At 40.0% G+C, this 27015-nt stretch overlaps 1 long non-coding RNA gene across 3 annotated transcripts; it reads left to right on the top strand.

Moving 5' to 3' along the window:
- The first annotated feature begins 763 nt into the window (after nt 1-763).
- Nucleotides 764-16065, top strand: LOC127418237 (uncharacterized). Of its 3 annotated transcripts, XR_007893392.1 has the most exons (5): nt 786-889; nt 5752-5781; nt 12342-12457; nt 13057-13294; nt 13489-16065. It is a non-coding gene; the product is annotated as an uncharacterized LOC127418237 (long non-coding RNA). The 3 variants fall into 3 exon arrangements; XR_007893391.1 differs by lacking the exon at nt 5752-5781 and having other exon boundaries at nt 764-889; XR_007893390.1 differs by lacking the exons at nt 786-889; nt 5752-5781 and having other exon boundaries at nt 5801-12457.
- Nucleotides 16066-27015: the final 10950 nt, after the last annotated feature.

The following is a 27015-nucleotide window of genomic DNA, read 5'->3' as shown; positions in this document are numbered from 1 at the left end:
CTAAAGAGTGGAAAATTATCAACTAGGCAAGACATTTTATCAGATATTTTACAAAGTTTGTTCAGAATACATCAAACAAAAACAGTTATCTCATTTGTATGGGTACCTGCTCATATAGGGGTAGAAGGAAATGAAGTGGTGGATCAAATAGCAAAACAAGCATTAAAAGACTCAGACATGGAGTTGAATGTTCCAATGAGTAAATTGGAAATAAAAGGGCTAATTTAAGGAGCTGTAAAGGATATGTGGCAAAGAAAATGTGACAGTGAGAATAAAGGACGACGGGCGAGAGGTGAAGTTTTGGGAATAGAAGGGAAGACGGTATAATATCACGTCTCAGAATTGGGCATTCTGCTCTTAACCAGTCACTACATATGATTGGAAAACATGTATCTGGATGTTGTGTCAGATGTGATCTTCCTGAAACAGTCGAGCATGTTTGAATAAAGTGTAAAGGTTATGACAATGAAAGACTACAACTTATAGAAGCACTTAGAGATATAGGAGTTAATCAGCTTTCACTGGAGAATTTGTTAAACAAAGATACAACTGTAAGAGTGTTCAACTTTTTATTTAAATATCTCAAAGATACAGAGTTAATGGTCAGGATTTAAGATGTACATGTAGTTTGTTGGTTCCCTTTTATTTATTTTTTTTTTTTATGTAGTTTTCCCTCTAGTCAATGCTCCACACTCCATCCCAGTAGGTGGCGGAATATGCACCAAAAGCTGGTTTGCCAACCGCCATAAAACGTCAGAGAAGAAGAAGAAGAAGAAGAAGAAGAAGGTGAGGTGAGAATCAAGCTGATGTCACTCTCTGTGGATTATTTTAACATCTCTGCACCTTGTTCCATTGTTTTGGGTCTGGTTTTAATTCGGGATCATCTGCTGTGAGTAACAACATGCAATTTCCCATATTCTGTTTATGTATCTTGAGGCAATAAACGAAAATGCAACAAAAACATGTATGTATTTTACAACCCCAATTCTGAAAAAGTTGGGACAGTATGAAAAATGCTAATAAAAACAAAAAGGAGTGATTTGTAAATTATATTTACCCTTTGCTATATTGAAAGCACTACAACTACACATCACATGATGTTTTTCCTTGTTTTTTGTAAATTTACAGTAATTTCAAATCAGATGATTGTAACACACTCCAAAAAAGTTGAGAAAGTGGCAAAAAACATTGGATGGGCAATTTAAGACTAATAACAATTTGACAAGTTGAAATAAGGCGATGTGAAACAGGAGATGTTAAAAAGGTGAGGCAGTTGTGTCATGGTATATAGGGAGCCTCCAAAAACAGCCTAGTCCTTCAAAAGTAAGGATCAGTCAAGACATGTCAATTTGCCAAGAGATGCTTTAGCAAATAATCCAGCACTTTGAGAACAATGTTCCCCAAAGACAAATTGGAAGGATTTTGGGCATTTCACCCTTTACAGTGCACAATATAGTTAAAAGATTTAAGGAATTTGGTCAAATCTCGGTGCGTAAAGGGCAAGACGAAAACCATTTCTGAATGCGCATGATCTCTGATCCCTCAGACATCACTGTCTTAAAAAACGGCATTCATCTGTAATGGATATCATAAACATGTTGTTAAAAAAAAAAAACAAAACAAGAGAAAAATAACATTTTCATGTCACAAGCACAGACAACAACTGAAAATGGCAACACATGTAAATGGGCACAACAGTCCTTAATTTAACCCATACTCTTGACAACGCAGTGTAATCTGCTTTGATATGCTGCATGCTACAGAGAATGCTCTAGTCCGCTATACTGCACTTCAAAAGCAATGTATTCTCTAATGGGTGGGTAGCTGCAAGCCAACCTGTCTCACAAAAACTATATAAGATTCCCTCTTCGTGAGATAAAAAGAAGTGGGTGGAAGCATGCAGGGTGTTCCTTTGGGAGATCATGACACAGTATTTGCACTTAGAATCTGTGAGCTTTTTGATGTTTTTCAGATATTTCATTACCAGTGTAGGCACCAATGGCAGCTGGTGCTTTTCAGGCAGAGATATCACATAAATGGCAAAACATGTACTGCGATCTATGGGCCTTTTTATTCCTCATGCATTTCGATCGATCAGATTAAAATGGATGGATGACTCACTAAATCCACCGTCACTTCCTGGTAGCCGTGGTGCTCCCCATTGGGTGTTCTGATCATTTGCTAATCCTACATGTCACTCAGGACCAAAGCTCCCAGCCAACCACTGTAAATGTGACTGGAAAGTTGATGTCTGGGAACATTTGGAGTATGCATGACACCTATCTTTCCTTTCCTTCAAGTGCCTACTTAATTCATCCTTATTAGGCAGTTAAATAAGAAATTAGTCTGCTTTTGCGTGGCTCGCAAAAAATAGCGGTCAGGACCTATATACGATAATTTAAACTTGAATAATTATACTGACAAACTTTAAATACCATTGAAATAAAAACGGACCTTTCTGCCATCATTTACTCACCCTCGTCGTTCAAAACCAATATGACTTTTCATCCGTGAAGATTGAGGGATGAGAGGATCGTGTTTGTGGCCGTCCAAGCTCCGAAAGCACGCACAAAAAAGCACCATTTAAGTCATCCATAACACTCGTGCCTCAGATTTAAATTCTTCTGAAGCCATATGATAGTGTGTAACACATCAATGGAAAGGAGGCGAGAACCGGCTTGACAATATAAATAATATTTAATGATTAACTAAAACAAAAGCACAAACACGCAGGTGTCGGACAGCTGTCCGTAACTCTCTCTCTCTCACATTGCCGTCTCCGGTTGGCTTTATCCCTCTCGGGCTTAATCAGCCTTATTAGGGGCCGGGTGTGCGGAATCACTACCCGGCCCCGCCCTCCGCCCTCCGCCCTGCTACATTCCTCCCTCGTTCTCTCAGGCCGGGGAGCCCCCGGCATGACGTACATCCCCCCTCCTCTTTCCCTGGGGGGGCGTGCCTTCCACCCCGTCTGCCGGCAGGACATCCCCGCCTACCTGGATGAGGGAGGGGACAAGGGGAGGGAAACAGTAACAAAAAAACACGGTACATACACACCGTAACGGTGCCGGTACCAACTTAATATAAATAATATTTAAAAAGAGAGGGAAAGGCCAATGCGGAGCGGCAGCGGGAGAGAGAAAAAAAAACATTTTACTCACCGATTCTCTGATACGCCGTAGCTTGGTCCTCAGCCACTCCTCCACCCTCTCGTGGACGACAGCCGCGCCTCCCTGGGCGGATCGGAAACAGTCCTCGGCCCCTGGCAGATGAACGCCCTGCCGCGTTTTTGGTGGACAAAAGGGGTCTCCCTCACCCCTGGCAGCAGTTCTCCCGCTCCAGGCGGTCGGCCAGGAGCCCCTCCCCGCTCGCGGTCGGTGGTCTCATACCCCGCCGTGTTTCAGCGGCTGGTAGGGGTCTCCTCCGCCCCTGGCAGTGGCCCTGACCGCTCCAGGCGGTCAGTTAGGAGCCCCTCCTCCCCTCGCGGTCGGCGGCCGTTCCTCCACTCTCAGGCGGCCGGGCTTCTCCATCCCCCGGCGGATGGCCGCGGCTGCTCCGTTGGGGTGGATGGTAGTGGCAAGGATTCTACTACGGTGAATCCCTCCTCCTTCCCGGATTTTGGCACCAGTGTAACATATCAGTGGAAAGGAGGAGGCAAGAACCGGCTTGACAATATAAATAATATTTTATGATTAACTAAAACAAAAGCACAAACCCACAGGTGTCGGACAGCTGTCCGTAACACTCTCTCTCTCACATTGCCGTCTCCGGTCGGCTTTATCCCTCTCGGGCTTAATCAGCCTTATTAGGGGCCGAGTGTGCGGAATCATGACCCGGCCCCGCCCTCCGCCCTGCTACATAGTGTTGTGTGAGGACCAGTCCGAAATTTAAGTGATAATTCACCTCGTCACTCATTTGAAACAGGACGCGCTGTGGTGCCAGGCAAAAGTTTAAACAAGGCAGGAGAAAAGGCAGAGGAAAAGAAATTGCGCACATCGGTTCTTATGTGTATTTTCACTATTTTTGTTGAATGTGTGAAAGTGAATGAGAATTGAGGACGGGTCAGTCTTCCGCGCCCCCCTTGCAATACCTCCGCGCCCCACACTTTAAGAACTACTGCATACTGTGTAGTAAATACTGCATAGCAGTTAGACAGACAGACTACCATTCATCTATTGGCAAGCAGACTGGAAATTAAGAATCTCATAAGTTTCAACGTAATTTACCATGTAGGTTAAATTTTTCATGTTTGATGTTATGATGGAGAGCAGGTTGAAAAAACATGTAAATGAACTGTGCCGGAGGCATTGATTATGAGACAGGACATGCAAAGAAATGGTTTGTCTTATCTAATAAAAGAGGGTGTTGAAAATGTTGTGCGCCATGGCACTTCTCACTAGACAAAGAAGGGAACAAACTCAGCCCCTGCTGAGATAAACTATAAAGAGAACAAGCTGGTCTGATCTCTGCAACATGCAATTTTCATACACGCACATCACAAGGATATCACAAAATGAACTTCAGCCCACTTTTCTATCTCAGAACTCAGCAGTGCTCAGAAAAAATGCTAACATAGTATTTCTCCGCTCTCTAGAACTTTGATATAAATGAATGCTCAGGACTATAGCACATAAATCCTTTTGTATTAAAAGAATAGTTCTGTCTTTGTATACTTATTCTCATGTTGTAACCCGTATGCTGTTTTTTTGATGACAAAAATCATAACTGACAATAATTTACCTTGATATTGTAATTGCGATTAATTTCAATTAACATCATTTACATTAAAATAGTTATTATGGGTGGATGAACTGCATGCCATATTCTTTATGTATGCTAAACATTCAAAACAAGTGAAGAATTGTGTTTCTGAATTACTTAATTGCTGTTTTATACATCAGTAAATCAAGACTAGTTGCCTAAATGATCAACTTCACATTGGCCTTCTCAGAAGCATAAAAATAAAGCTGTAAATTATACACAGAATTGAGCAACGGACTTGTTACAGTGCTCAACTGCTGCATTTTTTTTTTCTTTTTTTTTACGCAGCACAAGCAGACCTACATGGATTGCTTTAATTGACACTTTCACAATTAGTCAATTGTTGTAGCTGTAATTGTAATCTCTGCTTTTTATTCAATTAATTGTGAAGCCCTTATAAATAATGACAATTTAAATTGTTGCCTGAACTATCTTTTTAAAAATGCACGTTTGGCTGTAAGTCAAGTAAAGCCTACACACACACTGTCCAGGGACTTCTTTGATGAAAATCAGACAGGGCTTTATGGCACGAAGGGTCTATTTAACAATTATGGGCTTGGCAGTGTCGTGTGCCAGCCATGTTTTTCCCCCCACTCAGCATTATTCTTGTTCATACAGCTACAAACGCATAACCTCATATCCATTAAACTTAATGATGACAATATCATTTGCCACTTATAAGGAAAATCTGAATGGCTGTCACTTTAAATGTTGTAGTCGAACTTATCGTTGTAGCATCTATACCCTTGCTGACAGTAATTGCCCTCTTGCTATTGTTATTCTGCCTGCAACTCTGGCAGCCAAACATAACAGTAAATTCCAAAAAGAAAGGTTATTGAGATGCACGCCTTCAGGCTTGTTTTCAAAGTCTTTCTTGTTTTTTATTCTCTGCTCTCTCATTTTTATGCGTATTACAATTTGTGAATATTTTCATGCCTATAATGTCTTAAGATGCATGGTTTTAATTTGTTTCTCTTTTTCCCCTTTTTCCAGCTACGTAGTAGGATGTGGAAAAATGTTAAGGTGAAATTTTTTTTTTAAATATTGCTAACACATCTATAAGGGACTCAAATCTCAAGTTTGGTAATTGTTTTTATGAAAATGGACAGGTTGATTATCAAAAGCTTTCCAAAGAGTGAATATGTTGGCCCTTCTGGTCCCAAACGCAAAATCAATAGCAAAGTTGACAACACAAATGGAACATTTCTGAAATGTTTATACCTGCTTGTCTAAATTAAAACCAAGGACACACTGGGGTTTTGCGAGGCCCTTGGGTGGACTGATCTCACTGTGAATTTGGCGTCAGTAGGTTGAAAGTTGTGCTTACGGAAATGTAAACCACTGACCCCAGTGGCCAAAGCTGGAAGTCTTGTTTAACCTATGGGCACATGTGAGCTCTAGTTTTTGGGTGAAATGTCCACAGAGAGGTGCCACAAATAAGTTGTAAAGCAAATTGTTTTTAGTTGAAATCTATGTAATACAGTGAACAGGAATGCATATTTTATTAAGCATATGCTCTAAACCAAAACCCAACCCTAAGCTTAACCTTCAGTGGAGTGAAAGTGTAATCTTAGAAGGAAAATGCAACCTCTGAATCGCGTACATCATTAATTATGTAAATGTGGTTACTACTTGGTTTTCATGGGACCAGAACCCATGTCTCTAAGGCTGCTTACGCAATCCACTTTCAGTAGTGCCACAGCAAAACTAAACACTTTTGAACAGATGCAAAGATGTCTGATGGGAGAAGGGGCTTGTCAGTACCTCACCAGAAAGGGGTCGAGTTCCCGGCTACAGGCTCTTTATAAAATTAAATTAAAACTACATTGGACACCTTATAGAAAATGAAAGAGATTTGTCATTGTTATTTAATTTTTGTGGCATGATAAGTGATGTTGCATTTTCTTTAAACTCAGTTGCGTTGATTGATGTTGTTGGGTAGTCAAGTATTGTTTGTTTTTGCTAGAGCCACAATTTCATGCCACCCATGGCCACTAGTTTTGATAACCTCACCAATCTGTCTTAATCTTGGCTTATTTACTTGGTGATTTAATAGAGAGGCATGGTTTCAAACTTCTAGATGGAAAATGTATAGTCACGAATCATTGCATTATTTTGCGTCATATAGTCTGTCTGTCAGATTGTTATATGAAGTTGTAATGCAACATGTCCAAATATTTATACTACGGGGGCGAAATCCAAATTAGCAGGAAAAACCAGACAGGTCTGCTACCTCGTTTCATGACCAGGTCCACTTGCAAACACTGCGGGCTGAGGTGCCATTTGGCAGGCAATAAATGACTTCTCAAAAAGACTTTGACACAGGTTGCAATTGCTATGCGGCGATAACATTGCCTTATCTGCCGGCTTACATTGAAAAACCTGTGAGATGAATATGCAACATCCTCATTACAAGCATTTTTTATTTCATGAGGGACGTGTGGGAGCTCTCTCGCTCGCCTTTCTGTTTTTTAACCTGCTATCACAATGTGCCTAATTTGAGCAAAGAGAATAGGAAAGCTGTGCTTGGTTATGACCCTATTACTAAGAGCCATATTTTCCCATATAGCCTGTTTGTGCCTCTGTGTCGAGCCGTTAAACTGAAACAGAGCTGATGCATGAGTCGCAACAGTGTTGAAGACAGATAAGCTTAGCTGTACTGTAAAAATGCTAGAAAGAAAGAACTGGCCTACCATTAAGTGCAACAGTGACTGCTCACTTTTTCAGTGGCCTTAGTTCCAGAAGTATATTTCCTATTCACTTTCTCCATTGGGGTTTCAGAAAAATCTTGTTCTAAGCCATGAACCAAACCAACCAGCTATGAGATGAATCACACCATTACAAACCTTTGATTCATTATTAAAACTGTGTACTTAAAAGTAGGGGTGTGACGATACACTTAGCTCACGAGACGATACACGATACTGGGTTTACAAGTACGAGACAAGGCAATATTTTATCACTATATACCCTACCGGTCAAAAGATCTTAAACACTTATTCTTTATTATAATTTTTTTTTCTTCTCATTTTAGAATAATAGTGAAGTCATAAAAACTATGGAATAACATAAATGGAACTATGGGAATTATGTTGTGACTAAACAAAATCCAAAATAAATCAAAACTGTGTTATATTTTAGCATCTTCAAAGTAGTCACCCTTTGCCTAGAATTTGCAGACATGTACTCTTGACATTTTCTCAACCAACTTCTTGAGGTAACACCCTGGGATGCTTTTTAAACAGTATTGAAGGAGTTCCCATCTATGTTGGGCACTTATTTGTTGCTTTTCTTTATTATTATTAAAACTTTTTTTTTTTAATTACATCTTAGTTTTATAATGAAATAAATTAATATGGTGGCACAATTATATTTTTGTCTACAAAACTAATTTCAAACATTTAAGCATACGCTTTCAGCTCAAAAGATTTTTAAGATCATGAGAAACATTTCAGGCAAGTGTTTCAAAACTTTTGACCGGTAGTGTATATGACTGGAAAAATAGTCTTTTATTCACAAAATGCAAAACAATGCAGGTGCATTTTGAAATGTTTTAACTAATCATCTTGTAATGAATTTCACTTCAGTTCTACTTTCTGAGTATGAATTATCATATGCAGTAAAATGCAAAACAATATGCAAGCACTGTAAAAGGTTTTGCCACAAACTCAACTGACTGGCTTCTCTCCTGTATGATTTCACATGAGTCTCTTCAGACCTGGTTGATTTTAGTTGAGAGTTGCGGTGGTTCTGTAGGTGTCTTTGCATAGTGCTTGTGTTAGCCGCGGTGTACGGCACTATTTTCTTACAGTGCTTACATATTGGCTGTGTCTCATTTGTAAGGCTGTGTCCTCCGGAGGTCGCATTTGTCGGCCACATTTGTTGGCCACATACGTCATCGAAAAAAATTTAACGAGATTTATCTCGATGACGTATGCGGCCCATAAATGCGACCTCCAGAGGATGCAGCCTTCCAAACGAGAGACAGCCTTTGTTCGTGTCTTGTCTTTCACTCTGTCGCCGTTTATTGTTTCCACCGGGTACCTAAAATGCTGTCACACAAACGATTTAAAAGTGGCGTTGGCATCTTCTATGCTAATTTCACCCTCACACTCCGTCATGCTGATATCATGACAGTTTTTCACCTCAACGAGAAATATCGTCATGTTTTAATATCGCGAGATCTCGTGGCACGAAATCTCGTCACACCCCTACTTAAAAGGATAAATCACCCACAAATGAAATTTCACTCAACATCTTTTTCCAAACCTGTATGACTTTCTTTCATGGAACACAAAAGGAACTGATAGCCTCAGTCATTATTTAGTTTAATTTTTTTCATACAATGAAAGTGAATGGTGACTAATGCTGTCAGAAGCATATGTTATCATTAAAAATCTGTTTTTCTATGGAGACAATGAATGGATTTACTTTTTGAGCCATACTGTTGCGCTCTGTTTTACACTGTCGTTTCTATGATGTGTGTTTGTGATGTCATGACAAAATGCCCTGTAGAGTACAGTATGCAGTTACATGATGGCACATTTCAAGGAAAAAATAGCTTCCTGCTGAGATACATGGCTATGATTCACATTTGTGTGGATGTGTGTCTGCATGGACTCAAGTATGGCACTCAAGAAATGCTATATGTCTCCATGTCAAGACATTTGAACTAGACTGCCCCCTTAAACAGCTGGAGTCAATGTTATGGCCAGAAAGTAATTCACACTTTGCCTTTCATTGAGTGGCAAATACCTCATACTCCACACCTCTCACTTCTAGTACTGAATGTGTTAGAGAAACACACATAGATGCCTTTTAGTAAAGCAGCTTATAAACTAGTTGGTTGTGTCTGACTAATTTGTGACTAATTTGTCACAAATTATCCAGGGCTCAATAAATGCCACTGAAAGTGAATAAAACCATAGATGGGCTCTCATTACCATGATTGGATTAAAGTCAACATTCAAAATGACATTTGCAACCCATTTTACTTAAGGTCTGTAATGTATTTTGGAGTAAAATAGAATATTCATTGAAAATAAAGTAAGGGACTTACTACTATTCGTTAGGGTTAGGATTGAATTGTGAAAAGTGGGCATTCCGTAGCAGAATAGAACCTGAATATGGGCTTGCATTTGATTGTTATTCCGTTCCTAAAACACAGTTGGCAACCACTTGGCCAGGACGTGGAGGCTAAAGGTCAAGTTCACCCTCAAGAATTTGCACGTATCCTAATAGTAACGCTTCTTTTTCAAATCTGTCGTCAATTGCTACTATTGCCGTAACCTTGTACATTAGCGTTAATCTACTTTAAATGACTGTTAACCATTGGCAAGATTTTAAAGAGGTTGAATTAGCTGCAACAGTAGACTATTTGGCTATAGCCTTTGTGGCCTAAGATAAATATATTTTCTTCTTTGGAATACGTTACACTAATGAATTGAGCACAGTATGAACAGGAAGGTGTATTAAGAAAGTAAATATGGTTAATTTGTCTCTATCTATATTGAATTTTTCATTGACTTTAATGTTACTATTATTCCTAAAACAAACTATGGTATTTGTTAGGAAAAGCAAATAGCTTACAAACTGAAGTAAAAACAAAATAATGTAGATTTCCTTATTCAGGAGGCTGTATGGATATACTGTGCAACATACTATATAATAAAAATTACTGCTGTTAGTATTACTGTAATACATTGGGATATTTTCTTAACAGTTAAAGTGAGCAGGCCTCTGTTTTGCCTTAGCTTCATAATTTCAGCCTGGCCAGACATGATTGCAGTCTCCCTGTTTGACGAATTTTTGAATTAACCTTTGCAAAAGCACTTCTGCTGAGTTTTCCTACAATAGCTGCTTCGCTTGGAGTTATGATGGTGCTTTAGAAAAGATTTTTGCCCACATTCACAGATATAATACCATCAAAAGAAATATTCACTTTTAATGCTTCCCATTGTTTCCAGTAACTGGACTGACCTCAGTAAATGCATTTCTGCACGACGCACTGGTTTGCTGATTTGAAATTGATCAAAATAATGGAGCAAAACAAAGAGGAGGCGAGCATTCTGTGCACGCTTTTTATGAGGCTTAATACTTCTGTTTGGATGGATAAAATAAAAAATAAAAAATATGTAATTACAAAGCTTTCTGCTATTCATTATGGGTATTCTGTTATTGACAAAAGACAGATGTGATTCTGCAAACAACATTTGTGAAATGTCAAGGGTTAAGGGCTTTGAGCCTCAAATCAAAACTGCATTTGCTGCTTGTGATAACTGTGCCCATGGCTTACATTAATACCAGACAATATGACATTTTTTGAGCAACCTGATTACCCAAAGGCTTCAGGTAAACCCATGGGTAAAATACCCATAAAATCGTAACATTTGGCCATTATAGGACTTTATGAACATTTCATGACGTGGTATTTTAAAATACAGTATGTATATAGTCAGTGAAGACTTGAGCCACACTTAAAAATGTAAGAATGTCATTGCATTAAAACAAGCACTTTTCTCAGAACTAACTTCACTTTTCTGAACTAATTTTGCTTTTACTTTTAACCAACTGGTCTCAAAGTGTTTTAGTGAATGTATGTAGCCAGTTCCATTAAAGTTCACCTATGTGTCCGACTAGAGCTACAGTTATAATTCATCACATTAACTATGGACAAGTTCCACTTATGTTTGACATCCAGAAAGTGTCCAAATACTTATTTTCTTCATTGTAAACAGTATATTTGTTCAAAATCTAAAACAAACATCTTTTAGTTACACTTTTAGCTATTCTGTTACAGTATGTAGAGCACAACATTCATACATTTTAATTGTATGAATGTAAAAAAAAAAGAAGAAAAACTTTTTGTGACCACTGTATCTATGTGTCTATCCACACATATTAATTACTGAAGTCTCTATGCCAAGATTTTTTAAGTTTTGTGATATGCATTGCATAGCTGAAAGCATTTTTAATGACTAGACTGACATGATCAGATACTAACCTACATTCTTTCGGGTCAGGCAACTGTTGGAAAGATCCTTGTGTTTTTTATATTATTGCATTTTAATAGTTAGATCATGAGTTGGTTTATTTTAATGAGCACATCTGATGACTGAAACTTGATGATTCATGTTCGTAATGAGCTGCAGAAGTTGGGTGATTCTTAAATTAGAGGCACTTTTGACTACTTGAAACTTCTTTAAACTCAGCTTCTGCATCTATGTTAAAACATTTATCACTCCTGGAATAAGGATCAAGTTGATTTTGGCATAGATGGCAATATCATGTTATGGTAATGACATTTTCATTTTTGAGGAAAAAGTTGGATTGGCATTAAACTTGCAAACACTAAGCTAATGGGATAGATAGCAGTCAGTTCAGTTTGAATTCATAAAAATAATAAGAAAATGGATTGCTTCTCTATTAAAATGCTCAAATAAGGTGGTAAGGACACCTAAAGTTACACTCAGATCTTGTATGTAAAAATAAAATGTATGTATGTATTTATACTATATTTAAACAGACACACTAAGCTCTGCTTTAACAACCTGTCTAGACAGCATCTGTCCTCTCTCCTCTAGGCCACCACATATGACACCACCCAGCCCCTGGCTCTCTGACATCCTTTGTGAACATCGGACTGACCTCAGGGCGGCTGAGAGGAGATGGTGGAAATCTAAAGATCCAGCAGATTTGGGTAAGTATCAGTCTCTGCTTGCAATTTTATTAGATAACGTTAAATCTGCAAAAACATCCTATTACCAGAACAAGATCAACACCACCACAGACACTCGCAGCATGTTTAGAACATTCAACACACTTTTCTGTCCTCCCCCTCCACCACCTGACACATCACTGACAGCAGATGACTTCGCCACATTTTTTACTAATAAGGTTACAGCCATTAGCAATATATTCTCAGCACCACACCCTGTCAAACACCTGCCTCCTATATGCAGCTCTTCTGTCTGTATGTTCTCTCCTCTGACTGACACTGAGGTCTCTAAACTCCTCTCCAACCACCCCACCACCTGTTTCCTTGACCCCATTCCTTCCCACCTTCTCCAGGCCATCTCTCCATCCATCCTACCAGCACTCACACACATAATTAACACATCTCTACTTACAGGCATTTTTACCACTACATTTAAACAGGCTCGAGTAACCCCGCTGCTGAAAAAACCTGCTCTTAATCCCACACAAGTAGAACACTACAGACCAGTCTCTCTCATCCCATTCATGGCAAAAACACTTGAAAGGGCAGTTTTCAATCAGATCTCTGCCTGTCTCTCACAGAACAAGCTGCTGGATGACAATCAGTCAGGGTACAAAAGCGGACACTCCACCGACACTGCCCTGCTGTCTGTCACTGAGTCGCTGAGACAGGTAAAAGCTGGATCCAGATCATCCGTCATGATTGTACTGGACCTTTCTGCAGCCTTTGATACAGTCAACCATCAGATCCTACTCTCCACCCTCTCTAATCTGGGCATCACAGGAACTGTGCTTGACTGGTTTAATTCCTATCTCTCAGGTACGTCCTTCAAGTTAGCCTGGAGAGGTGAGGTGTCCAAGTCACGTTAGCTACTTAATGAGGTGCCTCAGAGCTCATTGCTTGGGCCACTTATATTCTCTATATACACAACATCACTGGGACCCATCATTCAGGCACATGGTTTCTCTTACCACTGCTACGCCGATGACACACAGCTCTACTTGTCTTTCCAGCCCAACGACACCACGGTGACTGCTCGAATCTCTGCCTGTTTGGCAGACATCTCAGTCTGGATGAAGGAACACCACCTGCAACTTAACCCAGCCAAGACTGAACTCCTTGTCTTTCCAGCCAACCCTGCTGTTGAACACAACATCACCGTGCAGCTGGGTTCAACTACAGTAATGCCTTCCAAAACAGTAAGAAATCTAGGGGTAACCATCGATAACCAACAAAATTTCACAGACCACATGCCAAAGACTGCACGATCATGTAGATTTACACTCTACAATATCAGGAAGACCCTTCCTCTCTGAACATTCCACACAACTTCTTGTTCAGTCACTTGTCATAACTAGACTGGACTGCTGTAGCGCTCTCATTGCAGGCCTCCCTGCATGCACAAATAGACCCCTGCAAATGATCCAGAATGCAGCAGCACGTCTGGTCTTAACTGCATCCGTGAAGCTGACTCACTTTCTGTCACTTGTGTTTGCTTACAATGTATTATTCTTTTGTAAGTCGCTTTGGATAAAAGGGTATGCCAAATGAATAAATGTAAATATATGTTTTCATAAATTTTCATTTCAGAAAATGTAATTTTTTAGGTCACTATGCAGTGCATTCATAAAGTATTCAGACCCCTTCATTTTTTTCACATTTTGTTATGTTGCAACCTTATGCTAAAATGCTTTAAATATATATATATTTTTTCACATCAATCTACACTCCATACCCCATAATGACAAAGCAAAGGCCAGATTTTTTTGATAACTTTGCAAATGTATTAAAAAGAAGAAGAAGAAAAAAACAAAACAAAAAAACAACTGAAATATCACTTGACATAAGTATTCAGACCCTTTGCTATGATACTTGAAACTTAGCTCAGGTGCATCTAATTTCTCTGGATCATCTTTGAGATGTTTCTACACTTTGACTGGAGTCCACCTTAGGCAAATTCAATTGATTGGACATGATTTTGAAAGGCACACACCTGTCTATACAAAACCAAGCAAAAACCAAGCCATGAGGTCAAAGGAACTGCCTGCAGAGCTCAGAGACAGGATTGTGTTGAGGCACAGATCTGGGGAAGGCTACAAAAAAATTCTGGCTGCAGTGAAGGTTCTCAAGAGCACAGTGGCCTCCATAATTCTTAAATTGAAGGAGTTTGAAACGGCCAGGACTCTTCCTAAAGCTGGCCGCCCGGCCAAACTGAGCAATAAGGGGAGAAGGGCCTTGGTAAGAGAGGTGACCAAGAACCCAATGGTCACTCTGTTTGAGCTCCAGAGATCATGTGTGGAGATTGGAGAAACTTGCTGAAGGACAGCCATCACTGCAATACTCCACCGATCTGGGCTTTATGGCAGAGTGGCCAGATGGAAGCCTCTCCTCAGTGCAAGACACTTAAAAAAAACACCTAAAAGACTCTCAAACTGTGAGAAACAAGATTCTCTGGTATGATGAAATGAAGATTGAACTGTCTGGCCTCAATTCCAAGCATCATGTCTGGAAGAAACCAGGCACTGCTCATCGCCTGTGCAATACCATCCCAATGGTGAAGCATTGTGGTGGTAGCATTATGCTGTGGGGGTGTTTTTCAGCAGCAGGACTGGGGGACTGGTCAGGGTTGAAGGAAAGCTGAATGCATCGGAGATATCCTTAATGAAAACCTGGTCCAGAGCACTCAGGACCTTAGACTGGGCCAAATCCAGATGTGCAAAGCTTGTTGCATTATACCCCAAAAGACTTGAGGCTGTAATCGCTGCCAAAGGTGCTTCAACTAAGTACTGAGTTAAGGGTCCGAATGCTTATGTCAATGTGATATTTCATTTTTTTTTTTTTTGCCTTGTCATAATGGGGTATGGAGTGTAGATTGATGTGATTTTTTTTTTTTTTTTTTTTTTAAAGCATTTTAGCATAAGGCTGCAACATAACAAAATGTGAAAAAAATGAAAGGGTCTGAATACTTTCTGAATGCACAGTATATACCGTATATAGTGATCTAAAAATTACATTTTCTGAAATGAAAATTTATGACAATACATCTTATTTAATGTACAGTACTTGAGCAAAGTTCTTAGGCACTTAGATGTTTCACAAAAGCATTTGTCTAAATATGGTTAATTTGTATTTTATTTTTTTTATCTTTGCTTTAATGTGTCAATAGGAAATATCATTTTTTGATTTCCAAATATGCCTTTTGCAAATGAAAGAATAAAATTTAGAGCAATAGTCCTGTAACAGATGGTATTGCCCCCACAGAGCCTGGATCTCAATTTGATCAAGTCTGGGATTGCATGAAGAGACAGAAGCAATTAAAACTGCCTAAATACATACAACTGTGGCAAGTTTTCCAAGATGCTTTGAACAACCTATCTGCCATCCACCTTATAAAAAACTGTGTGCAAGTGTACCCAGAATAATTGGTGCTGTTTTAAAGGCATAGAATGTTCACACCAAATATTGATTTATTTTATGTTTACTGCACTTTGTATGAAGTAAATTGATAAATGAAAACTATTCATGGCATAATTTTTTTAAACATCCTCACTGTACATGTAAAAATGTAGTTGTAAATCAATAAATGTGCATACCTGTACACTATATGTATAGTCTCCTCTGTTTTTAGTTTTCCTACTGTTGTTGGTGGACTTTGTTTTAAAAAGGACTTTATATTTATACAAATTATTTATTAGAGCAGGGGTAAAATGTCATACACTTTCAGCTTGCTCTGAAACATGCAGATCTTTCCTGGACACTGGTCTGTGTCCCTCCATTCATTATTTATTCTGCTGTCATTGCCGACGAATCCCCCCCGCTTTAGGGGGGTGTATGTTACTCCCAAAAATAGTACAGAGCAGGTGGCGCAGCTGTAAATACCTGAAGAATTGAGACCTGGGAATCCCAAAATGTTGAACCATATTTTCAAAGGATCTCAACACTCCACTATCATATAGGTCACCGAGCGTATTAACCTCCCTCACAATCCAATCTGACCAGATATTTCTGACCAGCAGAAAGGGGACTTATTAATACATAATTTTGGGTTCAGCCATATGCTCGAGGCAACATTTAAATAAATGTCCAAATTAAACACTCTGGACACTTTTGTCCAAACCGAGTGCAAATGCGAGATAACGGGGTGTATCTTCTCCGATTAGTTTGATAGAAAGGCTTTGCAATGGTGAAAGGGGCAATAGGGGCAAGAACTTCCTTTTTAATACAAAACCGGGGAGGGGCTCTCTCAGGTGGAAGCAACCAATGAACTAAATATCTGAGTCTGCATGCATAATAATAAAACAAAATGTTGGGTATACCTAGCCCAATCAGCTTATCCAGTTTACTGAAATGTAATCTGGGATGTTTACCATTCCAAACGAAGGACTTCGCTATGCTATCAAATTGCTTGAAATAAGAGAGGGGGACATCTATAGGGAGAGATTGTAGAACGTAGTTGAATTTTGGAATACAATTAATTTTAATAACATTAACCTTCCCAATCATAGAAAAATGTAATGAAGCCCACATCACTCAAAAACCTTTTTTATTAAAGGGTCAAAATTAACTCTAAATCACACAAATTTGCTGGGAATAAAATACCCAAATACTTAATACCCTGTTTGGGCCTCTGGAAGGTGCCCAGCTGAAAAGCCGTTACCAGGCAGTACGCTGTCAGAGCCAAAGCTTCAGATTTAAACCAATTAACTCTGTATCCTGAGAACTTAGAAAAGGAATTAATAATTCTGTGGAGGCAAGGCATAGATCTAGTAGGGTCGGTGATGACTAATAAAATATCATCTGCGTAAAGCTTATGCGTATCACCTCCCGCCATCACCCCTGGAAAATCATCCTCTTTTCTTATCGTGGCAGCTAATGGTTCCAGGGCAAGACAGAACAATAATGGGGAAAGAGAGCAACCCTGCCGGATGCCCTTATCCAGAGTAAAATAATCTGAAATTAATCAATTTGTTTGTACCGCCGCTACTGGGTGTCTATAAAGTAACTTAATCCATCCAATAAAAGTATTCCCGAACCCATACCTTTCCAAAATCTTAAAAAGATAATCCCATTCTACCATATCAAATGCCTTTTCGGCATCAAGTGAGATGGCAGTGACTTAATTTGCCACTGACCACATGATATTGATGAAATGCCAGAAGAGCTACGGCCCTGAATAAACCCCACCTGATCTATATGTATAAGAGATGTCATAACTTAATTGGTTAGCCAAAATGTTTGACAATATTTTAATGTCTAGCTGGATCAGAGAAATTGGATGGTAACTCTTACACTCGCTTGGATCCTTGTCCTTTTTAAGAATCGTACTGATCCGGGCTTGTGTCATGGTTGGGTGAAGCTTTCCATTCTTTAATGATTCCATATAAACTTCTTGCAAAAGTGGAGCCAGATCTGTAGGATAAGATCTTAAAAATTCAGTGGCAAAGCCGTCTGGCCCTGGAGCCTTGCCTGCAGGTAAGGCCTTAATTACCTCGTCACGCTCCTCCAAGGTTATCTCAGAATCAAGAGAAGTTTTTTGCTCAGTTGTCAGTTTAGGAAGTTCTAATGGTTCCACAAAGTTTCTAATATCATCATCAGTAGACGAAGACGTGGAACTATAGAGATCAATATAGAATTCTTTAAAAGCATTATTAATATCAATGGTCGAGGTAAATATTTTACCACCAGCAGATTTCACTGAGGGAATGGTGGAAAAAGACTCTCTGTTTTATATATCTAGCCAGGAGCTTCCCTGATTTGTCACCCAACTCAAAGTATGACTGTCTTGCCCTGAATAGCCAAAACTCCACCTTCCGTGACAAGATAGTATTTAATCTGTATTTCAATCAGGTCAATTCTCTGAGGCCATTAGATGACATTCAGTGCTTCAGCTCTGCCTCTGTACTTTTAATATTCCCTTCCAGTTTCACTAGTTCTTGTGCTTTGGATTTTTTGGTGAATGAGGCATACTGTATGATCCAGTCCCTAAGAACCGCTTTAAGTGCCTCCCAAGCCATACCCACATAGGATACTGAGGACCAGTTGGTCTCCATATAGACATTGATTTCAGCCTTTAGCATTTGTTGTAATTCAGGATTTTGCAAAAGGGATACATTAAAGTGCCAACTATATGATTTATTTTTCTCCGTATGTGGCAACACCTCTAAACACAACAGGGCGTGATCTCAGACTAAAATGTTTCTAATTGAGCAATCAACAACAGATGAAATGAGGGACTTGGATATATATATATAAAAATCTATTCTAGAGTAAATCTTATGGACTGAAGAAAAAAATGTATAGTCCCTACCAAATGGGTTCAAAAGTCTCCAAATATCTGTAAGACCAAGGTTTTGCACATCCTGTGAAGCATCACTTTTGCTCTAGGGGGCTTGTACACTTTTGCTTCACTATGATCAAGGACCATCAAAAAGATTAAAGTCTCCTTCCAATATAATATCCATGAGGGGTGCCAGCGGCTTGCAACATCCCTTCAAAATCTATTAAAAAAAAGCCCTGATCATCAACGTTAGGTGCATAAATATTTGCCAAAATAAGACTTTGTCCCTGAATTTCAGCTAAAACAATAATGACTCTTCCAAATGTATCTTTAATCTGTTTGAGTGTCATGTCTAGATTTGTTTTTGTTCATGATTTGTGTTAATGTCTTTTATTTTGAAAAGTGTTTCCATGTCATGTTATTTCCTGTTTCCTTGCCATGTCATGTGATTCCCTGTTTCCATGTCAAGTCATGTGATTATCCTGTTTCCCTCATGTTCATGTGTCCTGTTCCCATTGGTTATAATCTTGTTATTAGTTCTGTTATGTCATTGGTTCATGGTCATTGTCTTGTTAACTTGTTTATTAGTTCAGTCTTGTGATTGGTTGCCTTGTTTACTTGTTACCCATGTCTGTGTATTTAAGCCCTCATGTTTGCCATTGTCTCTTGTCAGGTATTGTTTATGGAACATTGTTTGGATGTCAAGTCAAGTCCATGTTTATGTTTCTGTTCACGGTTTTTGGATTTCACGTTTATGAATAAACTGCACTTGGGTTCTTCACATCACCATCGTCTTCATCTGCCTGTCATTGCCAGCATTCGTTACAGAATAACTGAATGCAAAATGAACCCAGCAGTTCAGCTTCTTCATTTACGATAGGGGAATCGTTTTTGTGCTCTGGCCAGCAGGGCCGATTTTAATGAGACTGCCCTCAAGGACTGTTTTCGCTTTGGGCTGAATGAGCCAATCTCCTCCTTGATGCCAGGCAGCCAGAGTACCTACATCCTGACTCAATTTATTGACCTTGCTGTACAGATATGTGGTTCATCGTTCACTGTGGGGGAGGTGGACACCGAGCCAGCATCCCATGTCATGGCCGCCGAGTCAGCGTCCCACGTCATGGCCGCCGAGCCAGCGTCCCACGTCATGGCCGCCGAGCCAGGGTCCCACTTCATGGTCGACGAGCTTGTGCCACCTTCTGCCCCTGATCCTGAGTCTGCTCCATGCCATGTCAGAGCCACACCAGACTCAGCTCCATGCCATGTCAGAGCCACGCCAGACTCGGCTCCATGCCGTGTCACAGCCACGCCTGAGTCTGCTCCATGCCGTGTCACAGCCACGCCTGAGTCTGCTCCATGCCATGTCACAGCCACGCCTGAGTCTGCTCCATGCCATGTCACAGCCACGCCTGAGCCTGTCACAATAATGCCTCGGTCTGCTTCACGCCATGTCACAGCCAAACCCCAGTCTGCTCCATGCCATGTCTCAGCTGAGCCCCAGACTGCTCCACACCATGTCACAAGCAAGCCACCCGCCTCTGCTCCACGGTCCAGGCCCGCCTCTGCTCCACGGTCCAGGCCCACCTCTGCTCCACGGTCCAGGCCCACCTCCACTCTATGAGCCAGCGCTCACGCCTGCCACGGCCAACGAGTCTGCATCCACGCCTACCATAGCCAAGTCAGGATACTGCCGTACCATGTTACCACGTCATACCATGTAGCCACGTCAAGTCATGTGATTATCCTGTTTCCCTCATGTTCATGTGTCCTGTTCCTATTGGTTATAGTATTGTTATTAGTTCTGTTATGTCATTGGTTCATGGTCATTGTCTTGTTATCTTGTTTATTAGTTCAGTATTGTGATAGGTTGTCTTGTTTACTTGTTACCCATGTCTGTGTATTTAAGCCCTCATGTTTGCCATTGTCTCTTGTCATGTCAAGTCCATTTTTATGTTTCTGTTCATGGTTTTTGGACTTCACATTTATGAATAAATTGCACTTGGGTTCTTCACCTCTCCATTGTCTTCCTCTGCCTTTCATTGCCAGCATTCGTTACACTGAGACATTTGAATTGTAGATGTTTACTTATCAAGGTAATGACTCCCCTGCTCTTACTCAAGCCAGCACTATAACAAAATGCCCACCCCATATCTTTCCAAATTTTTCAGCTTCCTGCGGGGAAAGGTGCATTTCTTGAAGAAACACTATATCATATTTCTTACGCTTAAGAAGAGAAATAACCCATTCACATTCCACGTGGAGAGAGACAATCCACTCATATTAACATTTGACATTTTGACATGTAAGAAAAAATAGATTGTGTTAAAAACAGGATTATTAAGACCACATTCAACATTAGTGCAACGGTCAAACCCAGAACATTCCCCAGAACCAAACAAACAGAAAAAAAAAACGTGCATTAACCCCGCGCACGACAGTGCCAACTGGTGTCCATCCCTCCAAACTCAAACAGTCCATGTACACCTATGAGAGCCCCCACGACAACTTTGCCCTCGGATTGCTCAAGTCCGGTGTTTCTATACAAATTCTGTGAAACAGAACTACACAACAAAAGATAATCTATAAAACAAACTCCAGCCAATAGGCAGAATAAACACAAAGAGCATAAACCTTCTTCCATAAAACTGTCCTAAAGGTGTATTATTCTACAAAATAAACTCCAGCCGCTAGGCAGAACCAGCACGAAAAGAGCGTGCAGATTCTTCAGACAAACTAATGTTCAGTGAGCCGGACCATTCGGCTGCAACATGAGTACCACAAAGTGACTTACTCCATTGACTTTATGAAGGACATCGCTTGCTGTGGGCATGTGAATGTTTTACACCCATCCTTAGCATCTATTCTCAATTTGGCCAGGAATATCAGTGCAAAAGCGATCTTCCATTGATGTAAAAGTTTCTTGCATTCCTTGAATCGATCACATTTCTCTCTTGTTCAAAAAGTTCACAAAGTCTGGGAAGAATAAAATGCTGTGGTTCTTCCAAGAAAGCCTTCCTTTACTCCTCGCCTCACGTATCACAAGATCTTTATCGGATGTTCTCAGAAATTTGGCCAGAATTGATCGGGGCCTGTCTCCCTCAGTGGATTGCCGAGCCGGAACCCTGTGAGCTCGCTCGATTTCCAGATTATGGCCTGCTATGTCGAGCAGACTCAGAAAGAGCCCATCCAGGAATTCCACCATATCCTGTCCCTCCATTCCCTCCGGGACCCCCATGATATGGACATTATTCCGCTGGCTACGGCACATCTCCCAGACATGCTCCAAATCCACCTTGGTTGCTATCGGATTAGTAGATTATTCCCTCTCCGATTGCTCCAAATAATTGATACGTTTCTCTACATCCCCCACTCTTGTGACCACATCAGTAAATTTCGCCTCCATGGCAGTGATCGATTGATGTATCACAGCAAAATTCTCCAAGTCAGCAACAACCTTCGTCAGCATTGCTGACATGTTCAACATCTCCGCATTTCCTGCACTTCCCCAACCAAATCGACTCCCTGGCTCGGGGCCTGCTCGGGAGCATCAGCTTGAGCACGTAAGTGTCTTTTAATGTCTCCAGAGTCCGAGGATTTTGAATTCTTTGACATATTGTCCTCCTAGAACAGTTATGGAACAGAGTGTATCGAATCTCACCGGTTTATGTCATAAAATGTATTAAAATTAGCAAAGTGCACAGAGCTCGCCATTCACACATCCGATCTTCGCATGGCGTCACGTTGCAAAAATTTAATTCTAGTAATGTTCATTCTATAAGACTAGGCTGGTCTGGAATATACTTTCATCTGTGTAGAGAGTAGGCCTACGGTTTGTCAACTTGTAGACTTTATTAATAGAGTAAACTTGTTCAGTTGTTTACATCTGTGTCTATCTAATGCCCTGCTGAACATTACATAGAAAAATTTTGAAATTAATTATTCATAGTCGGTGAAGACATCACATTAACAGCATAAAGCGAAGAGCTCTCTTGGCCTTCTGTGTATTAAATCAGAAAGCATTTATGGGTCCCAGATCGAAAATGTTATCAATTCTAATATAATATGGCATGCATTGTATTCTATATGTCATTAATTAACATGTTATAAGTTGTAATTTTATGATAGGTTACACAATAAATAATACAGGGTGCTTGCATAACCAAGTGCATAAATTAGATTAACATGTTTAATTTGTAAGAAAAAATGCTTTAAAAAAGGGAAAGACTGCTCACATATAGTAGCTAATACACTGAGTGTGCGCTCATTTGGGTGCACTTTAATGTCTTTATTAAAAAAAGCTAAAGCATACACTCTACAATATTTCTTCCACTTTTATTGCTGTTGATTAAATCCAAAGAAGACTCTGCATTGCATTCTTTTGCTAACACTTTTCTTATTATTTTCCCTCATTATTATTTTTTTGCTCATTACTCAAATTTAGAAGAGGTCTAAAAGACTTGGTGTGTTGGCACCTAATTAACGGATGTAACAGAATCGTTATATATATGTGTATATATATCCTCATATACAACAAGCTTCTCATCTTTATCCGGTGCTGTTAGCTGCATTGTTGCCAAATCCCTGATCTGTTCCACTTATAATGAGACTGGAAAACATTTTAATAAGTAATGTGGGTGGGAATGTGCTGTATGCTGTTTAAGGAAGTCCTCGTGTCTGCAGATAATGCACTCAGCCACAGGGCATGTATTTCCCTTCTCTGTCAGCAGAGAGAGAGAGAGAGAGAGAGATTTTTTTAAAAAACTTAGCAAGAGCTAAAATCAATTTACAGTAAGTCTGGAATGAAGGAGGACCTAAATACATTGAAGTATTTCCTTTCAGTAATTTTTTTTTGTTTTTTGTTTCTTGCAAAGACTAGTGCATTCATGCTAGGTCTAGCTTTCTAGCTCCAGAATCCTAGTGTATTGCTGCGTGTATAGACAATTTCTGACTTCATTTCTACAATAATTATACACAAATACATTTTCTGCATTCAGAAGTATTTATATAATTATTAAGTGTTCGGTATTCATCATGTATATACACTATAAAGTAGTTTCAGTATACGTACGTTACACATGTATCCTTGCTCTTGAATAGCTTAAACAATTAATGGCATATTTTGACTCTCCAGGGTGGAAATAAATAACCTAAAGTTAACCAACACAAATTGGGTGACGTTTTGAAGCTGAGAAGCTGGACTTTATAATATATATAGGCAATATGACCAAGTCTTATCAAGTGCTTTTTATTTTGCTGAAAAATTTAAACTGTTTTGTATTCATAACATATGATATACAATTATTCACTGGACACCGTACTGTAAATAAAATGGTAAAAACATCCAGATCATTTCGCGTAGCACACAGCGTAGGTTGCCGCAGAACTATAAATCGACCTTCAGGCATGTGTGCCACCGTAGACTTGAAAAGGGGGAAATCGACTGATAAGATATGTAATCATGTAATATACAATTGGTCTTACTTTGGTAGTGGATGTGGCACAGTGATTAACAAGAAGAAATAAACATGTCACTATACTGTTTGCCATAAATGCCACCGACCCCAGGACTAGGATATCACAGAGACTTGGGTGTGGGCTCTCTTGACTTGTGCTATTAAGCAAGCACCTAGCAACAAGCTAGAGCACCTTAACAACTGCATAGCTAAAAAAAAAAAAAAAGAATTCCTCAGAACACCTTAGGAACTACATAGCAGGGGCAGGCAACGCTCACATTGTCTTCAGAAAAGATTAAAGTGTGTTATTCTGTCTGATTGCGGGATGTTGTCGTGATTGTCAGAATCAGAATCAGCTTTATTGCCAGGTATGCTTACACATAAAAGGAATTTGTCTTGGTGACAGGAGCTTCCAGTGCACAACAATACAATACAGCAACAAGACAGAGATAATAATAAAAAATAATAAAAAATAAATAAAAATAGAATAAAATAAAAATTTAATAGAAAATAAAGTATATATAGAATACACAATAAGACTAATATATATATATATATATATATATATATATATATATATATATATATATATATATATACACACACACACACACACACACACACACACACACACATACATATATACAGTATACATACATACACATACGTAGTGCAAATTTAAATACAAATCTGTTATATACAGTGCAAGGGAATGTAATAGTAGAAGAGGTAGGATGTGTTGGATAAATATAATAAGACTACACTGTGAATTGCACATAATTATTGCTCAATGGGTCAGTTCTAACTGTTCATGAGATGGATAACCTGAGGGAAAAAACTGTTCCAGTGCCTGACGGTTCTGGTGCTCAGAGCTCTGAAGCGTTGGCCAAAAGGCAACAGTTCAAAAGTAGTGGGCAGTTTGAGTGGGGTCCCGAGTGATTTTTCCAGCCTTTTTCCTCACTCTGGAAGTGTACAGTTCTTGAAGGGAGGGCAGGGGGCAACCAAAAATCCTCTCAACAGTCCGAACTGTCCTTTGTAGTCAATTTGGGTCTCCCACTTCAGGTCCTGTGAGATGGTAGTGCCCAGGAACTTGAATGACTCCACTGCTGCCACAGTGCTGGTTAGAATGGTGAGGGGGATCAGTGTTGGGGTGTTCCTCCTAAAGTCCACAATCATCTCCACCGTTTTGAGTGTGTTCAGCTCCAGGTCGTTTTGACTGCACCAGACAGCCAGCTGTTCAACCTCCCTTCTGTATGCAGACTCATCGTCATCTTGGATGAGACCGATGACAGTGGTATCGTCTGCAAACTTCAGGAGCTTGACAGAGGGTTCCTTGGTGATGCAGTCATTTGTGTACAGGGAGAAGAGTAGTGGGGACAGCACACATCCCTGGGGGGCACCAGTGCTGATTGTACATGTGCTGGAAGTGAATTTCCCCTGTCTCACAAGCTGTTGCCTTTCCGTCAGGAAGCTGGTAATCCACTGACAGTTAGATGTGGGAACAGAGAGTTGGTGTAATTTAGTCTGGAGAATAGCTGGGATGATGGTGTTGAAAGCCGAACTGAAGTCCACAAAAAGGATCCTTGCATATGTCCCCGGTCTGTCCAGATGTTGCAGGATATAATGCAATCCCATGTTTACTGCATCCTCCACAGACCTGTTTGCTCGATAAGCAAATTGAAGGGGATCTAGAAAGGGTCCAGTGATGTCCTTCAGGTGGGCCAACACCAGGGCGACAGGTCTGTAGTCATTATGTGCTGTTATTTTTGGTTTCTTTGGGACAGGAATGATGACTGAGCGTTTGAAGCAGCATGGGACTTCACACTGCTCCAGTGATCTGTTGAAGATCAGTGTGAAGATGGGGGCCAGCTGGTTAGCAGAGGATCTAAGACGTGCGAGTGAAACACCATCTGGGCCCTGTGCTTTCCTTGTCTTTTTTTTTTTCGGAAGACATGGCATACCTCTTCTTCACAGATCTTAAGTGCAGGTTGAGTAGCAGGAGGGGGGAGGAGGGGGGTTGCAGGAGGTGTTGGTGTTTGTGTGAAGTGAAGGTCAGAGTGGGTGTGGGGTGTGAGATTAGGCCTTTCAAATCTACAGTAGAACACAATCAAGTCGTCAGCCTGTTGTTGATTACCTACAGTATTGGGGGAAGGTCTCTTGAAGTTAGTAATGTCTTTCAGGCCGCTCCACACTGATGCAGGGTCGTTAGCTGAAAACTTGTTTTTCAGCTTCTCAGAGTATCTTCTTTTAGCCACTCTGATTTCCTTATTCAGTGTGTTCCTGGCCTTTGTCATTTCAATTGTCATTGAATCTCCAATACAGTGTACTTATCTGGTCCTCTGAGATAATCAATCTCTACACACTCAAACACACACACACACACACACATGTTGGTGCGGCCATCCTTATGAGGACTCTCCATAGACATAATGATTTTTATACTGTACGAACTATAGATTTTATCCATTAACCATACCCCTAAACCTAAGCCTCACAAAAAACATTCTGCATTTTTACATAAAAAATAAAATAAAAAAAATAAATTAAAAAAACATTGTTTAGTATGTTTAAGCGATTTGAATTATGGGGACACTAGAAATTTCCTCATAAACCACATTTATAGCATAATATCCTTGTAATTACTAGTTTGTAACCTAAAAAAAAAACACCCAAACCCGCCCCCCCCACCCCCCCCACACACGTACACACTCGAAGCCCATGGCAATACAGGCTGCCGAGTGCAAAACTGATTAAAAGGCAAGAAGGCTTTTCCCAGATCCCAGAGATGAAACCAACCAGCTAAGATTTCT

Source organism: Myxocyprinus asiaticus, chromosome 27, assembly GCF_019703515.2.
Source record: "Myxocyprinus asiaticus isolate MX2 ecotype Aquarium Trade chromosome 27, UBuf_Myxa_2, whole genome shotgun sequence".
Lineage (NCBI taxonomy): Eukaryota > Metazoa > Chordata > Actinopteri > Cypriniformes > Catostomidae > Myxocyprinus > Myxocyprinus asiaticus.
The sequence above is the reverse complement of the archived record's forward strand: the minus strand, read 5'-3'. Positions and strand labels throughout refer to the sequence as shown.